This window comes from Callorhinus ursinus, unplaced genomic scaffold (assembly GCF_003265705.2).
Source record: "Callorhinus ursinus isolate GAN/ISIS: 27379988/994484 unplaced genomic scaffold, GSC_fseal_2.0 scaffold71, whole genome shotgun sequence".
NCBI lineage: Eukaryota > Metazoa > Chordata > Mammalia > Carnivora > Otariidae > Callorhinus > Callorhinus ursinus.
This window is the reverse complement of record NW_027397133.1, coordinates 1,247,853-1,253,852: the sequence shown is the minus strand read 5'-3', so window position 1 is coordinate 1,253,852 and position 6,000 is coordinate 1,247,853. Positions and strand designations below refer to the sequence as shown.

Below are 6,000 nucleotides of genomic sequence, written 5' to 3'. Positions count from 1 at the left end.
AGGAAGGAAGGAAGGAAGGAAGGAAGGAAGGAAGGAAGGAAGGAAGGGAGGGAGGGAGGGAGGGAGGGAGGGAGGGAGGGAGGAAGGAAGGAAGAGGAAAAAGCAAAAGAAAAGGCGAAGAAGGTGATGGGCTATCAGGAGTCCAGGGGAAAAGTGCTCGGAAAAGCCTTCATGGAGAAGGTGATATCTGAACAAAGACTAGAAAGAGAGGAGGGAGTCACATGGTTAGCTAGGGGAAGAGCATGCCAGTAGACAGAATGGCATATGCAAAGGCCCTGAGGCAGGGCTGAGTCTGGTGCGTTTGGAGCAGAGGAAGCAATGGAGAAATGGCAGGAGATGATGTCAGAGAGGGGACAAAGGGGGGCCAGACGGTGTAGGGCCCGTGGGCCCCGATGATGACTTCGCTTTAACTGAGTGAGACTGGTGCCAGGTGTGGACTCTGAGCAAAGGAAGGACTGGATCTTACTTAGGTGTGAGCAGTTTCCCTCCACCCATGTGTAGGAGTAGATTAAGATCTGAGTTCTGTGAGGGCTGGGATTATGTCCCTGTAACCTCCATCTCTTCAGCTTCCAGAACAGGGGTCTGTAAACTACAGCCCACAGGTCAGACCTGCCCACGTCCTGTCTGTGTAAGCAAAGGTTTAGGGAAGCACAGCCAGACACATCATTTACATATTATCTACGGCTGTTTACCTGCTGCAAGGGCCGGCAAGTGTTATAGAAGAGACCACGTGGCATTCGAAGCTGAAAATATTTACTGTCTGGCCCTTTCCAGAAAAACAGTGTGCTGGCTCCTGCTTTAGAACAGGCCTGGCACGTAGTAGGCGCTCAATAAATATTTGTTGTCGTAGAACTGAACCCGTCATTCATCCGCAACCCTCGAGAGGCCGCCAGCATGCCCTTGTCTCAGAGCCAGTCCTAGTTCTGAGTCATATGCAGGAAAACAACAGCACAGCAACCAAAAATAAAATACTGGAACCATTCAAATCCTTACCACAGAGAGAAAATACCCCAGGCAGGATTACAGTCAGAACACACAGTGACATTTAGCATGTTCTTTGTCCCTTCCATTTTCTCTATTAAGATTTGGGACACTGCGACTCTTGGTTTCGGCTCAGGGCGTGATCTCAGGGTTGTGAGATCGAGCCCCACCTCAGGCTCCGTGCTCAGCGGGGAGTCTGCTTGAGACTTTCTCTCCCTCTACTTCTGCCCCTCCCGCTGCTTGCTCTCTAAATAAATAAGTAAATAAATAAACTCTCTTTAAAAATTAAAAAAAATTTTTTAGTTAAAAAAGAAGTAAAGCCCCTTCCCCCACCAGGCATGGCAGCTGCTCCCCCAATTTTTTTTCTGGTTAAAGTCAGTAGAGCATCTGACTCTTGATCTTGGGGTTGTGAGTTCGAGCCCCACATTGAGTGTAGAGATTACTTAAAAATAAAATCTTAAAAAAAATCCCCCCCGCCGTGGGACACCTGGGTGGCTCAGTTGGTTGGGTGACTGCCGTCAGCTTGGGTCATGATCCCGGGATCCCGGGATCGAGTCCCATATCGGGCTCCCAGCTCATTGGGTAACCTGCTTCTCCCTCTGACCCTCTCTCCTCTCATGTTGTTTCTCTCTCTCTCTCTCTCAGATAAATGAATAAAATCTTAAAAAAAAATCCCCCCAGATTCTCTTCCGTATAGCAACCCCCTCCCTGGTTCTCCTGTCTCCTCCCCTCTCAGCTCTAACATTTTACTTTGGTCCATGAACTTAGCTCCCTGATGGCTTTTATCCCACACCCATGCTGCCCATAACTCGGATTCTGCATAACAAGGTAGTTATGAATCAAGAATAATGAGGTCTGTGCCAAGTGGCAGAAATCCCTCTCCTCCTCTGGGAACTCAGAATGTTCCCATATTCCCATTTCCTTTTTCCCTGATACAACCATCCCGATATTCCATCACCCCATTTTCTGAGCCCCCTCTCTATTAGAGCTTATGCTACACCCACAGAGGAGTCAGACCTGGCCCCTGACAGTCCGGGGCTCACAACTTAATGGGGACAATTCCAGTGCTGGGGTGAAGAGATGGATACGTGGTGGAGATGGTTTGACCGTCAAGGGAATGAGTGGGGCTTTCTCCTGATGAACCTCTGTGGCAGACTTGGACAGACTGAGGACAGATGGAGGGCTCTGTATTGGTTTCCTGGGTCCCGGCCACTCTCCAGTGGTTTCATAGAGTGAGTCACATTCCAAGCTCTGGAGCCAGACTGCCTGGGCTCAAATCTGGGCTCTGATGCTTTCTAGCTGTACAGTCTTGGGCTGCCTTCTCTCAGTGCCCTCATCTGTAAAATGGGTATGACACTAGTACCTACGACTTAGAGCTTAATACAGTACTACATTTAATACAAATATATTAATACATTTAATACACAAAGGGCTTAGCGCTGTGCCTGGCACATAGTAAGTGCTAAATATCTATCCCCGACTATTAAAGTGCTTAGCACAGGCATCCAGCTCATAGAATGTCCTCAGCAAAAGGAAGCTCAATATTACCAGTGATGTCATCAGTTACCCTATCGACTGAGCAGAAGTAATGACATCTCTAATTTAGACTCTTGGTGGGAATGATGACATCACCAGTTGCCGGGTAGATTTAACCTTAGCTGGTATTGATGACATCACCAGTTACCAGGCAGAATATGGTTAAAATGGGAGTGCCAGAGCCTTCTTTCCTGTCTGAATTTCTGTTGTGTCCCAGTTCACACACTCATCCCTGGTGCCCTCAGGCACGTGGGATTTCATCTGTTTTAGCCTTAGTTTTCTATCAGTTAAATGGGGATAAATAATAAAAGTATCCATCTCATAGAATTGTTGAAAGAATCCAGTGAGTTAATGCAACAGTCACAATGTCCAGCACACAGCTGGCACTCAATCAATAGCAGCTCCTGTTGTCTTCACTGCAGGAGGCTTTCATGGAGAACACTTTGGCCAGAGTAACAGGGGCTGCGGCTCTGTCTTGGTTAACAGCACAGACGCAGGGGTCTGATCTCCTGCAACCTAAGCCCAGTTCTGCCACCAGGAGCAGCTGGGAGACCCTAGGCTTGTTGTGGGCCTGTAAAGTGGGGTAATGACAGGGCCAACCTCATAGGACCGGCATGAGGATGCACTGGGATAATGATGGTCACGTTCCCAGCCCACAATCAGGCCTCATACATTGGAGCTGCATTATCACTTCAGGAGCCCTCAGAAAAGGTCCCCCCTCTCCCCGGAACTCAGTTTCCCTGTCTGCAAAGAGGTGGGCAGTGGCCACGGTAATCTCAAAGCTTCTTGCCCATAAGGACCGCCTTTGCCATTGTCAAGCAAATGCGTTGGGAGTTGGATGCTGTGTCTGCCCCCACCCCAACTCCATCTCTCTCCTCCCGTGTCTTTGATCCCCATCTCTTACCTCTCAACCTTTCCCTTTCTCTGGCTTCTTTCCCTCGTGGTAGACTTTTTCTCTCTCTCTCTGTTGTTTCTCTCCTGCATGCTACCAGAAGGGTTTGTAGGGCAATGAATAACAACTGTAATAATAATTATTGTTTATTCAGCCTTTTCCTGATGTCAGCTGCACCCTAGCTCTTTGCATGCATTAACTCGTTTAGTTCACACAATGCAAGGATTTGTTACTATTGATTCAACAAAAACTTATTGAGCGCCTACTGTGTTCCAGGCCCTGAGGATCCCGCACTGAACAAAACAAAGATTCTTGCCTTCTTGGGACTTGTATTCTAGTGAGGAGACAGATGATAAACAGATAAACACATAAATACTTCCAGGGCTATGAGGAAAAACAAAGCAAAGTCAGGGGAGAGAATGATGAGGGGAAGTGATTTATATGGAATGGTCAGGACAGGCTTTCTGGGGCAGGTGACAATGGAGGAGACCTGACACTGGAGGAGGAGAGGCAGATATCCATGCAGAACTGTGGGGGTGGGGAAGAGGATTCCTGATGGAAGAAACAGCTAATGCAAAGGCCCTGAGGCAGGGCATGCATGAGGAGTGTTTGTGGAATTGAGGAACATCCAGGAGGCCAGGGTGGCTGGAAAGGAGTGACAGGGACCAGAGAGGGAGGTGAGATCAGACAGGGCCCCAGGGGACATTTCACGCAGGGCCTCGTGGGCCACAGTGAGTTCTTCGGCTTTTACTGAGATGGAGCCATGAAGCACAAGTTTCTGAGCAGAAGAGGGGTACAGTCTCAATAGAGTTTGACAGGATCCCACTAGCAGCAGACTCTGTGTGTGTGTGTGTGTGTGTGTGTGTGTGTGTGTGTGTGTGTGGTGGGGGGACAAGAGTGGAGGCAGAGAGACCATCATCCCCATTTTACAGATGCAGAAATCAACGGAGTTTCAAAAAAGGCCAGCAACTGACCCAAGCACACACAGCTGCTAAGCAGCAGAGCCAGGCTGGCAGGCTGGCTGGCGCTTGATTCACAAGCAGCCCCCTGCTGCCATCCCAGCTGCTCACTCCTTCTGGAGCTTTAGTGCACGCCTGTAAAGTGGGGACACAGCTCAGAAACCAATGGTTTGGGGCTTTCCAGCAACAGGCTAGTTTCAGAGGTGGGCTTCACCTCAGGGTTCAGTGGGGCCTTTGCTTCGTGACCTTGGGAAGTCATCTGCCTCTCCCTGAGCCTCAGTTTTCCCATCTGTAAATTGGGAAGCATTAACCACAGTTTGGGTGTAGCATGGTGGTTAAGAGCACAAGTTCTGAAGTCAGATTTGGTATGATTTGAACCCTTGCTCTGCCACCTGCCAGCTCCATGCCTTTCGACAATTAACACCCTCTTTCTAAGCTTGGGTTTACCTCATCTGGAAGATGAAGATCTTAATTCCAAGGGGTAGTTGTAAGGATTAAATGAGATCATGCAGGTAAAGCGCTTAGCACAGCTTCTGGCATACACAGGGCACTCAATAAATGATCATTATTATTACTGACGGTATCGCCCACACCTCCGTGGTGGGTGAGAGCCTGGGAGAGTGCCTGGTACGCGGTCGGCGTTCGACAAAAGTGAATTCTCTCTCCTGTCTCTCCTGCCCGTCGGCTCCCGGGGGACCCAGGCATTCCGGCCTCCAGCCGCCCCCCCCACGCCGGCCCTCACAAAGGCTCCCATTCATGCCGCGTGCACAAAGCGGCGCATTCACCCGTGTCCCTTGGGCCTCCGGCCCCCGGCCGCCCCCCACAGCTCGCCATTGGTCGCGTCCCCTGCCCGTCAGGCCTGGGGTCCTGCCCACGACCGCGCCGCCTGGCTCCGCACTCCGGCGCCGTTCTTTTCCCACGGCTGGCACACTCCGACAACTTCTGATTGGCCCGGTCCGCCAGCCGGTCCTCTTGATTGGCGGGCGCGTCCCCCACGGGCGGGGCCGTAGCTTGTCGCAGCGGGCGCCGATTGGTCCCTGCCGCGCTCGTGTGGGCGGGGCTCTCCTGGCGGGCCCGCCCCTCTTTCTCCCCAGGCCGAAGCCTCGGGACGGCCCTGGAAGCCGGTGAGTGCCCGGGGCCCGCTGCCCGCCGGAGGCGGCGTAGCGGGACTGGGCCCGGGGAGGCTGGAGCCCAGGGGCTTCGGATAGGGGCCCCGAAGGCCGGCGCGGGCGGCGGGGGAGAAGCGGTGACGCGGCCACTCACCTTGGGCGCACAGCGGGACGGCGGCGGGGGGGCGGGGGGGGGCGGGACGGGCGTCTACGTCCGCCCCGCAACTCGATTTCCTACGGTGTGTAAGGCTGGATCGGGGTCCTCGCTGGAGACCCCGGGCCTATTCCACAGACGGGGAAACTGAGGCTCGCTTTGGGACCTTGGACGCTCTAATACCTGAGTCATCGCCTTCAGTCCTCCGCCTCCAGATAAGGGGTCTCTGTTCTCACGTGCAGACCAGGGGTCACGACTGGCAGAGACAAAAAGGGTAGGGAAAGACATATTTGAGCACTAATGATGTACTCGGGCGCTTTTATTTTTACAGCTAAATAATTATATTAACTCGAGGTGGGTTATATTGTA

At 52.0% G+C, this 6,000-nt stretch overlaps 1 protein-coding gene across 3 annotated transcripts in view; it reads left to right on the top strand.

Annotated features, from left to right (window-relative positions):
• The window catches only part of MYH14 (myosin heavy chain 14), a 95,658-nt gene that overhangs the window by 7,294 nt on the left and 82,364 nt on the right, over positions 1-6,000 (top strand). Inside the window, exon 1 of one of the 3 annotated variants that reach the window (XM_073886405.1) lies at positions 5,470-5,492. The exons of the other annotated variants lie outside the window; for them this stretch is intronic. The gene's annotated coding sequence lies outside the window, so the exon portion shown is untranslated. Of the gene's footprint in view, positions 1-5,469; positions 5,493-6,000 lie in introns of those variants that run through there. 3 annotated transcript variants of the gene reach the window in all.